Raw genomic sequence first — 10576 nt, forward strand, 5'->3', positions numbered from 1 at the left:
CGTGTGGGACAAGGAGCCGGATGTGTGCCTTTTCGGAATCAGGCTCTGCCGAGGACGAGATCCATGAGATGTTCCTCCTCTGGGCAAGCCCGGGTCCCAGATCCTGTTGTGCCTGTGAATAGGCTGCAGGGGGACGGTGAAGACCAGCAACAGCTTTCAGGGCTGCTACCTTCCGTGTGGCACAAGGAGCCGGACGTGTGCCTTTTCGGAATCAGGCTCTGCCGAGGACGAGATCCATGAGATGTTCCTCCTCTGGGCAAGCCCGGGTCCCAGATCCTGTTGTGCCTGTGAATAGGCTGCAGGGGGACGGTGAAGACCAGCAACAGCTTTCAGGGCTGCCACCTTCCGTGTGGGACAAGGAGCCGGACGTGTGCCTTTTCGGAATCAGGCTCTGCCGAGGACGAGAGCCATGAGATGTTCCTCCTCTCAGCAAGCCCGGGTGCCAGATCCTGTTGTGCCTGTGAATAGGCTGCAGGGGGATGGTGAAGACCAGCAACAGCTTTCAGGGCTGCCACCTTCCGTGTGGGACAAGGAGCCGGTTGTGTGCCTTTTCGGAATCAGGCTCTGCCGAGGACGAGAGCCATGAGATGTTCCTCCCCTGGGCAAGCCCGGGTTCCAGATCCTGTTGTGCCTGTGAATAGGCTGCAGGGGGACGGTGAAGACCAGCAACAGCTTTCAGGGCTGCCACTTTCCGTGTGGGACAAGGAGCCGGACGTGTGCCTTTTCGGAATCAGGCTCTGCTGAGGAAGAGATCCATGAGATGTTCCTCCTCTGGGCAAGCCCGGGTCCCAGATCCTGTTGTACCTGTGAATAGGCTGCAGGGGGACGGCGAAGACCAGCAACAGGTTTCAGGGCTGCCACCTTCCGTGTGGGACAAGGAGCCGGAGGTGTGCCTTTTCGGAATCAGGCTCTGCCGAGGACGAGAGCCATGAGATGTTCCTCCTCTGGGCAAGCCCACGTCCCAGATCCTGTTGTGCCTGTGAATAGGCTGCAGGGGGACGGTGAAGACCAGCAACAGCTTTCAGGGCTGCCACCTTCCGTGTGGGACAAGGAGCCGGACGTGTGCCTTTTCGGAATCAGGCTCTGCTGAGGAAGAGATCCATGAGATGTTCCTCCTCTGGGCAAGCCCGGGTCCCAGATCCTGTTGTACCTGTGAATAGGCTGCAGGGGGACGGTGAAGACCAGCAACAGGTTTCAGGGCTGCCACCTTCCGTGTGGGACAAGGAGCCGGACGTGTGCCTTTTCGGAATCAGGCTCTGCCGAGGACGAGAGCCATGAGATGTTCCTCCTCTCAGCAAGCCCGGGTCCCAGATCCTGTTGTGCCTGTGAATAGGCTGCAGGGGGACGGTGAAGACCAGCAACAGCTTTCAGGGCTGCCACCTTCTGTGTGGGACAAGGAGCCGGACGTGTGCCTTTTCGGAATCAGGCTCTGCCGAGGACGAGAGCCATGAGATGTTCCTCCTCTGGGCAAGCCCACGTCCCAGATCCTGTTGTGCCTGTGAATAGGCTGCAGGGGGACGGTGAAGACCAGCAACAGCTTTCAGGGCTGCCACCTTCCGTGTGGGACAAGGAGCCGGACGTGTGCCTTTTCGGAATCAGGCTCTGCCGAGGACGAGAGCCATGAGATGTTCCTCCTCTGGGCATGCCAGTGTCCCAGATGGTGTTGTACCTGTGAATAGGCCGCAGGGGGACGGTGAAGACCAGCAACAGCTTTCAGGGCTGCCACCTTCCGTGTGGGACAAGGAGCCGGACGTGTGCCTTTTCGGAATCAGGCTCTGCCGAGGACGAGATCCATGAGATGTTCCTCCTCTGGGCAAGCCCGGGTCCCAGATCCTGTTGTGCCTGTGAATAGGCTGCAGGGGGACGGTGAAGACCAGCAACAGCTTTCAGGGCTGCTACCTTCCGTGTGGCACAAGGAGCCGGACGTGTGCCTTTTCGGAATCAGGCTCTGCCGAGGACGAGATCCATGAGATGTTCCTCCTCTGGGCAAGCCCACGTCCCAGATCCTGTTGTGCCTGTGAATAGGCTGCAGGGGGACGGTGAAGACCAGCAACAGCTTTCAGGGCTGCCACCTTCCGTGTGGGACAAGGAGCCGGACGTGTGCCTTTTCGGAATCAGGCTCTGCCGAGGACGAGAGCCATGAGATGTTCCTCCTCTCAGCAAGCCCGGGTGCCAGATCCTGTTGTGCCTGTGAATAGGCTGCAGGGGGATGGTGAAGACCAGCAACAGCTTTCAGGGCTGCCACCTTCCGTGTGGGACAAGGAGCCGGTTGTGTGCCTTTTCGGAATCAGGCTCTGCCGAGGACGAGAGCCATGAGATGTTCCTCCCCTGGGCAAGCCCGGGTTCCAGATCCTGTTGTGCCTGTGAATAGGCTGCAGGGGGACGGTGAAGACCAGCAACAGCTTTCAGGGCTGCCACTTTCCGTGTGGGACAAGGAGCCGGACGTGTGCCTTTTCGGAATCAGGCTCTGCTGAGGAAGAGATCCATGAGATGTTCCTCCTCTGGGCAAGCCCGGGTCCCAGATCCTGTTGTACCTGTGAATAGGCTGCAGGGGGACGGTGAAGACCAGCAACAGGTTTCAGGGCTGCCACCTTCCGTGTGGGACAAGGAGCCGGAGGTGTGCCTTTTCGGAATCAGGCTCTGCCGAGGACGAGAGCCATGAGATGTTCCTCCTCTCAGCAAGCCCGGGTCCCAGATCCTGTTGTGCCTGTGAATAGGCTGCAGGGGGACGGTGAAGACCAGCAACATCTTTCAGGGCTGCCACCTTCCGTGTGGGACAAGGAGCCGAACGTGTGCCTTTTCGGAATCAGGCTCTGCCGAGGACGAGAGCCATGAGATGTTCCTCCTCTGGGCAAGCCCGGGTCCCAGATCCTGTTGTGCCTGAGAATAGCCTGCAGGGGGACGGTGAAGACCAGCAACAGCTTTCAGGGCTGCCACCTTCCGTGTGGGACAAGGAGCCGGACGTGTGCCTTTTCGGAATCAGGCTCTGCCGAGGACGAGATCCATGAGATGTTCCTCCTCTGGGCAAGCCCACGTCCCAGATCCTGTTGTGCCTGTGAATAGGCTGCAGGGGGACGGTGAAGACCAGCAACAGCTTTCAGGGCTGCCACCTTCCGTGTGGGACAAGGAGCCGGACGTGTGCCTTTTCGGAATCAGGCTCTGCCGAGGACGAGATCCATGAGATGTTCCTCCTCTGGGCAAGCCCGGGTCCCAGATCCTGTTGTGCCTGTGAATAGGCTGCAGGGGGACGGTGAAGACCAGCAACATCTTTCAGGGCTGCCACCTTCTGTGTGGGACAAGGAGCCGGACGTGTGCCTTTTCGGAATCAGGCTCTGCCGAGGACGAGATCCATGAGATGTTCCTCCTCTGGGCAAGCCCACGTCCCAGATCCTGTTGTGCCTGTGAATAGGCTGCAGGGGGACGGTGAAGACCAGCAACATCTTTCAGGGCTGCCACCTTCCGTGTGGGACAAGGAGCCGAACGTGTGCCTTTTCGGAATCAGGCTCTGCCGAGGACGAGATCCATGAGATGTTCCCCCTCTGGGCAAGCCCGGGTCCCAGATGCTGTTGTGCCTGTGAATAGGCTGCAGGGGGACGGTGAAGACCAGCAACATCTTTCAGGGCTGCCACCTTCTGTGTGGGACAAGGAGCCGGACGTGTGCCTTTTCGGAATCAGGCTCTGCCGAGGGCGAGAGCCATGAGATGTTCCTCCTCTGGGCAAGCCCACGTCCCAGATCCTGTTGTGCCTGTGAATAGGCTGCAGGGGGACGGTGAAGACCAGCAACAGCTTTCAGGGCTGCCACCTTCCGTGTGGGACAAGGAGCCGGACGTGTGCCTTTTCGGAATCAGGCTCTGCCGAGGACGAGAGCCATGAGATGTTCCTCCTCTGGGCATGCCAGGGTCCCAGATGCTGTTGTACCTGTGAATAGGCTGCAGGGGGACGGTGAAGACCAGCAACAGCTTTCAGGGCTGCCACCTTCCGTGTGGGACAAGGAGCCGGACGTGTGCCTTTTCGGAATCAGGCTCTGCCGAGGACGAGAGCCATGAGATGTTCCTCCTCTGGGCAAGCCCACGTCCCAGATCCTGTTGTGCCTGTGAATAGGCTGCAGGGGGACGGTGAAGACCAGCAACAGCTTTCAGGGCTGCCACCTTCCGTGTGGGACAAGGAGCCGGACGTGTGCCTTTTCGGAATCAGGCTCTGCCGAGGACGAGAGCCATGAGATGTTCCTCCTCTCAGCAAGCCCACGTCCCAGATCCTGTTGTGCCTGTGAATAGGCTGCAGGGGGATGGTGAAGACCAGCAACAGCTTTCAGGGCTGCCACCTTCCGTGTGGGACAAGGAGCCGGTTGTGTGCCTTTTCGGAATCAGGCTCTGCCGAGGACGAGAGCCATGAGATGTTCCTCCTCTGGGCAAGCCCGGGTCCCAGATCCTGTTGTGCCTGTGAATAGGCTGCAGGGGGACGGTGAAGACCAGCAACAGCTTTCAGGGCTGCCACTTTCCGTGTGGGACAAGGAGCCGGACGTGTGCCTTTTCGGAATCAGAATCTGCTGAGGAAGAGATCCATGAGATGTTCCTCCTCTGGGCAAGCCCACGTCCCAGATCCTGTTGTACCTGTGAATAGGCTGCAGGGGGACGGTGAAGACCAGCAACAGGTTTCAGGGCTGCCACCTTCCGTGTGGGACAAGGAGCCGGACGTGTGCCTTTTCGGAATCAGGCTCTGCCGAGGACGAGAGCCATGAGATGTTCCTCCTCTCAGCAAGCCCGGGTCCCAGATCCTGTTGTGCCTGTGAATAGGCTGCAGGGGGACGGTGAAGACCAGCAACAGCTTTCAGGGCTGCCACCTTCCGTGTGGGACAAGGAGCCGGACGTGTGCCTTTTCGGAATCAGGCTCTGCCGAGGACGAGAGCCATGAGATGTTCCTCCTCTGGGCAAGCCCGGGTCCCAGATCCTGTTGTGCCTGTGAATAGGCTGCAGGGGGACGGTGAAGACCAGCAACAGCTTTCAGGGCTGCCACCTTCCGTGTGGGACAAGGAGCCGGACGTGTGCCTTTTCGGAATCAGGCTCTGCCGAGGACGAGATCCATGAGATGTTCCTCCTCTGGGCAAGCCCGGGTCCCAGATCCTGTTGTGCCTGTGAATAGGCTGCAGGGGGACGGTGAAGACCAGCAACAGCTTTCAGGGCTGCCACCTTCCGTGTGGGACAAGGAGCCGGACGTGTGCCTTTTCGGAATCAGGCTCTGCCGAGGACGAGAGCCATGAGATGTTCCTCCTCTGGGCAAGCCCGGGTCCCAGATCCTGTTGTGCCTGTGAATAGGCTGCAGGGGGACGGTGAAGACCAGCAACAGCTTTCAGGGCTGCCACCTTCCGTGTGGGACAAGGAGCCGGACGTGTGCCTTTTCGGAATCAGGCTCTGCCGAGGACGAGAGCCATGAGATGTTCCTCCTCTGGGCATGCCCGGGTCCCAGATCCTGTTGTGCGTGTGAATAGGCTGCAGGGGGACGGTGAAGACCAGCAACAGCTTTCAGGGCTGCCACCTTCCGTGTGGGACAAGGAGCCGGACGTGTGCCTTTTCGGAATCAGGCTCTGCCGAGGACGAGATCCATGAGATGTTCCTCCTCTGGGCAAGCCCGGGTCCCAGATCCTGTTGTGCCTGTGAATAGGCTGCAGGGGGACGGTGAAGACCAGCAACATCTTTCAGGGCTGCCACCTTCTGTGTGGGACAAGGAGCCGGACGTGTGCCTTTTCGGAATCAGGCTCTGCCGAGGACGAGATCCATGAGATGTTCCTCCTCTGGGCAAGCCCACGTCCCAGATCCTGTTGTGCCTGTGAATAGGCTGCAGGGGGACGGTGAAGACCAGCAACAGCTTTCAGGGCTGCCACCTTCCGTGTGGGACAAGGAGCCGGACGTGTGCCTTTTCGGAATCAGGCTCTGCCGAGGACGAGAGCCATGAGATGTTCCTCCTCTGGGCATGCCAGGGTCCCAGATGCTGTTGTACCTGTGAATAGGCTGCAGGGGGACGGTGAAGACCAGCAACAGCTTTCAGGGCTGCCACCTTCCGTGTGGCACAAGGAGCCGGACGTGTGCCTTTTCGGAATCAGGCTCTGCCGAGGACGAGAGCCATGAGATGTTCCTCCTCTGGGCAAGCCCACGTCCCAGATCCTGTTGTGCCTGTGAATAGGCTGCAGGGGGACGGTGAAGACCAGCAACAGCTTTCAGGGCTGCCACCTTCCGTGTGGGACAAGGAGCCGGACGTGTGCCTTTTCGGAATCAGGCTCTGCCGAGGACGAGAGCCATGAGATGTTCCTCCTCTGGGCAAGCCCACGTCCCAGATCCTGTTGTGCCTGTGAATAGGCTGCAGGGGGATGGTGAAGACCAGCAACAGCTTTCAGGGCTGCCACCTTCCGTGTGGGACAAGGAGCCGGTTGTGTGCCTTTTCGGAATCAGGCTCTGCCGAGGACGAGATCCATGAGATGTTCCTCCTCTGGGCAAGCCCACGTCCCAGATCCTGTTGTGCCTGTGAATAGGCTGCAGGGGGATGGTGAAGACCAGCAACAGCTTTCAGGGCTGCCACCTTCCGTGTGGGACAAGGAGCCGGACGTGTGCCTTTTCGGAATCAGGCTCTGCTGAGGAAGAGATCCATGAGATGTTCCTCCTCTGGGCAAGCCCGGGTCCCAGATCCTGTTGTGCCTGTGAATAGGCTGCAGGGGGACGGTGAAGACCAGCAACAGCTTTCAGGGCTGCCACCTTCCGTGTGGGACAAGGAGCCGGACGTGTGCCTTTTCGGAATCAGGCTCTGCCGAGGACGAGAGCCATGAGATGTTCCTCCTCTGGGCATGCCAGGGTCCCAGATGCTGTTGTACCTGTGAATAGGCTGCAGGGGGACGGTGAAGACCAGCAACAGCTTTCAGGGCTGCCACCTTCCGTGTGGGACAAGGAGCCGGACGTGTGCCTTTTCGGAATCAGGCTCTGCCGAGGACGAGAGCCATGAGATGTTCCTCCTCTGGGCAAGCCCGGGTCCCAGATCCTGTTGTGCGTGTGAATAGGCTGCAGGGGGACGGTGAAGACCAGCAACAGCTTTCAGGGCTGCCACCTTCCGTGTGGGACAAGGAGCCGGACGTGTGCCTTTTCGGAATCAGGCTCTGCCGAGGACGAGAGCCATGAGATGTTCCTCCTCTGGGCATGCCCGGGTCCCAGATCCTGTTGTGCGTGTGAATAGGCTGCAGGGGGACGGTGAAGACCAGCAACAGCTTTCAGGGCTGCCACCTTCCGTGTGGGACAAGGAGCCGGACGTGTGCCTTTTCGGAATCAGGCTCTGCCGAGGACGAGATCCATGAGATGTTCCTCCTCTGGGCAAGCCCGGGTCCCAGATCCTGTTGTGCCTGTGAATAGGCTGCAGGGGGACGGTGAAGACCAGCAACATCTTTCAGGGCTGCCACCTTCTGTGTGGGACAAGGAGCCGGACGTGTGCCTTTTCGGAATCAGGCTCTGCCGAGGACGAGATCCATGAGATGTTCCTCCTCTGGGCAAGCCCACGTCCCAGATCCTCTTGTGCCTGTGAATAGGCTGCAGGGGGACGGTGAAGACCAGCAACAGCTTTCAGGGCTGCCACCTTCCGTGTGGGACAAGGAGCCGGACGTGTGCGTTTTCGGAATCAGGCTCTGCCGAGGACGAGAGCCATGAGATGTTCCTCCTCTGGGCATGCCAGGGTCCCAGATGCTGTTGTACCTGTGAATAGGCTGCAGGGGGACGGTGAAGACCAGCAACAGCTTTCAGGGCTGCCACCTTCCGTGTGGGACAAGGAGCCGGACGTGTGCCTTTTCGGAATCAGGCTCTGCCGAGGACGAGAGCCATGAGATGTTCCTCCTCTGGGCAAGCCCGGGCCCAAGATCCTGTTGTGCCTGTGAATAGGCTGCAGGGGGACGGTGAAGACCAGCAACAGCTTTCAGGGCTGCCACCTTCCGTGTGGCACAAGGAGCCGGACGTGTGCCTTTTCGGAATCAGGCTCTGCCGAGGACGAGAGCCATGAGATGTTCCTCCTCTGGGCAAGCCCACGTCCCAGATCCTGTTGTGCCTGTGAATAGGCTGCAGGGGGACGGTGAAGACCAGCAACAGCTTTCAGGGCTGCCACCTTCCGTGTGGGACAAGGAGCCGGACGTGTGCCTTTTCGGAATCAGGCTCTGCCGAGGACGAGAGCCATGAGATGTTCCTCCTCTCAGCAAGCCCGGGTGCCAGATCCTGTTGTGCCTGTGAATAGGCTGCAGGGGGATGGTGAAGACCAGCAACAGCTTTCAGGGCTGCCACCTTCCGTGTGGGACAAGGAGCCGAACGTGTGCCTTTTCGGAATCAGGCTCTGCCGAGGACGAGAGCCATGAGATGTTCCTCCTCTGGGCAAGCCCGGGTCCCAGATCCTGTTGTGCCTGTGAATAGGCTGCAGGGGGACGGTGAAGACCAGCAACAGCTTTCAGGGCTGCCACCTTCCGTGTGGGACAAGGAGCCGGACGTGTGCCTTTTCGGAATCAGGCTCTGCTGAGGAAGAGATCCATGAGATGTTCCTCCTCTGGGCATGCTCGGGTCCCAGATCCTGTTGTGCCTGTGAATAGGCTGCAGGGGGACGGTGAAGACCAGCAACAGCTTTCAGGGCTGCCACCTTCCTTGTGGGACAAGGAGCCGGACGTGTGCCTTTTCGGAATCAGGCTCTGCCGAGGACGAGAGCCATGAGATGTTCCTCCTCTGGGCATGCCAGGGTCCCAGATGCTGTTGTACCTGTGAATAGGCTGCAGGGGGACGGTGAAGACCAGCAACAGCTTTCAGGGCTGCCACCTTCCGTGTGGGACAAGGAGCCGGACGTGTGCCTTTTCGGAATCAGGCTCTGCCGAGGACGAGAGCCATGAGATGTTCCTCCTCTGGGCAAGCCCGGGTCCCAGATCCTGTTGTGCGTGTGAATAGGCTGCAGGGGGACGGTGAAGACCAGCAACAGCTTTCAGGGCTGCCACCTTCCGTGTGGGACAAGGAGCCGGTTGTGTGCCTTTTCGGAATCAGGCTCTGCCGAGGACGAGATCCATGAGATGTTCCTCCTCTGGGCAAGCCCGGGTCCCAGATCCTGTTGTGCCTGTGAATAGGCTGCAGGGGGACGGTGAAGACCAGCAACAGCTTTCAGGGCTGCCACCTTCCGTGTGGGACAAGGAGCCGGACGTGTGCCTTTTCGGAATCAGGCTCTGCCGAGGACGAGAGCCATGAGATGTTCCTCCTCTGGGCATGCTCGGGTCCCAGATCCTGTTGTGCCTGTGAATAGGCTGCAGGGGGACGGTTAAGACCAGCAACAGCTTTCAGGGCTGCCATCTTCCGTGTGGGACAAGGAGCCGGACGTGTGCCTTTTGGGAATCAGGCTCTGCCGAGGACGAGAGCCATGAGATGTTCCTCCTCTGGGCATGCCAGGGTCCCAGATGCTGTTGTACCTGTGAATAGGCTGCAGGGGGACGGTGAAGACCAGCAACAGCTTTCAGGGCTGCCACCTTCCGTGTGGGACAAGGAGCCGGACGTGTGCCTTTTCGGAATCAGGCTCTGCCGAGGACGAGAGCCATGAGATGTTCCTCCTCTCAGCAAGCCCGGGTGCCAGATCCTGTTGTGCCTGTGAATAGGCTGCAGGGGGATGGTGAAGACCAGCAACAGCTTTCAGGGCTGCCACCTTCCGTGTGGGACAAGGAGCCGAACGTGTGCCTTTTCGGAATCAGGCTCTGCCGAGGACGAGAGCCATGAGATGTTCCTCCTCTGGGCAAGCCCGGGTCCCAGATCCTGTTGTGCCTGTGAATAGGCTGCAGGGGGACGGTGAAGACCAGCAACAGCTTTCAGGGCTGCCACCTTCCGTGTGGGACAAGGAGCCGGACGTGTGCCTTTTCGGAATCAGGCTCTGCTGAGGAAGAGATCCATGAGATGTTCCTCCTCTGGGCAAGCCCGGGTCCCAGATCCTGTTGTACCTGTGAATAGGCTGCAGGGGGACGGTGAAGACCAGCAACAGCTTTCAGGGCTGCCACCTTCCTTGTGGGACAAGGAGCCGGACGTGTGCCTTTTCGGAATCAGGCTCTGCCGAGGACGAGAGCCATGAGATGTTCCTCCTCTCAGCAAGCCCGGGTCCCAGATCCTGTTGTGCCTGTGAATAGGCTGCAGGGGGACGGTGAAGACCAGCAACATCTTTCAGGGCTGCCACCTTCCGTGTGGGACAAGGAGCCGGACGTGTGCCTTTTCGGAATCAGGCTCTGCCGAGGACGAGATCCATGAGATGTTCCTCCTCTGGGCAAGCCCACGTCCCAGATCCTGTTGTGCCTGTGAATAGGCTGCAGGGGGACGGTGAAGACCAGCAACAGCTTTCAGGGCTGCCACCTTCCGTGTGGGACAAGGAGCCGGACGTGTGCCTTTTCGGAATCAGGCTCTGCCGAGGACGAGAGCCATGAGATGTTCCTCCTCTGGGCATGCCAGGGTCCCAGATGCTGTTGTACCTGTGAATAGGCTGCAGGGGGACGGTGAAGACCAGCAACAGCTTTCAGGGCTGCCACCTTCCGTGTGGCACAAGGAGCCGGACG

This window comes from Accipiter gentilis, unplaced genomic scaffold (genome assembly GCF_929443795.1).
Source record: "Accipiter gentilis unplaced genomic scaffold, bAccGen1.1, whole genome shotgun sequence".
Taxonomy (NCBI): domain Eukaryota; kingdom Metazoa; phylum Chordata; class Aves; order Accipitriformes; family Accipitridae; genus Astur; species Astur gentilis.